This window comes from Antechinus flavipes, chromosome 4, assembly GCF_016432865.1.
Source record: "Antechinus flavipes isolate AdamAnt ecotype Samford, QLD, Australia chromosome 4, AdamAnt_v2, whole genome shotgun sequence".
NCBI classification, from domain to species: Eukaryota; Metazoa; Chordata; class Mammalia; order Dasyuromorphia; family Dasyuridae; genus Antechinus; species Antechinus flavipes.
This window is the reverse complement of record NC_067401.1, coordinates 150,333,662-150,334,377: the sequence shown is the minus strand read 5'-3', so window position 1 is coordinate 150,334,377 and position 716 is coordinate 150,333,662. Positions and strand designations below refer to the sequence as shown.

The window sequence follows — 716 nt, the reverse complement described above, 5'->3', positions numbered from 1 at the left end:
GCAATAAACAATTGAGTACTGAGTAAAGAAGACCTAAGTGCTAAAGGATACTATATACAGAAATGAAAAGAGTGAGAGGAGAGAGTTTTAGGATAGTTCCTATGGGGCTAGAATAGTCTTGAGTTATGAGAGTGAAACAATATTCCTTACTGAGTATTGGATTCAGAGTTAGGAAAAGCTGAGTTCAAATCCTGCTTCAAATATCTCCTAGTGTGGGCAAGTCACTCCCAGCTTCAGTTTCCACATCTGTATAAGGATTATAGTAGCACCTACTTCCCAAGACTATGGAAAAGATCAAGCAAGATAGCTCTGCAAAACCTTAAAATATCATATAAGTGCTCACTTTGGCAGCACATATATTAAAATTGGAATGACAGAGATTACCATGGCTCCTGAGCAAGGATAACATGCAAATTCAGGAAGCATTCCATATTTTAAAAAATACTCTATAAATGTGAGCTATTATTATTAATTTAAGAAAAGATACTGAGATTTTAGTCAGCCAGAAGAGAGTGGGGGCAAGAGCGATAGGGAATGGAAAGAGCTTAGGATAAGGATTCAGATGGTAGAAGATGACATCTGATGTCTACTACTTACAATGTATCTTTGGGCACAACGCTATTTTTTCTGAGTCTCAGTTTTCTTACCTGTAAAATGAATTTTGAATTAGATGATCTTTAACATCTTATCGTATTAATGTTAAGCAGGTAACTTTG

At 35.8% G+C, this 716-nt stretch overlaps 1 non-coding gene across 1 annotated transcript; it reads left to right on the top strand.

Moving 5' to 3' along the window:
• Positions 1-335: 335 nt before the first annotated feature.
• Positions 336-437, top strand: LOC127563567 (U6 spliceosomal RNA). Its single transcript, XR_007954017.1, has one exon. It is a non-coding gene; the product is annotated as a U6 spliceosomal RNA (small nuclear RNA).
• Positions 438-716: the final 279 nt, after the last annotated feature.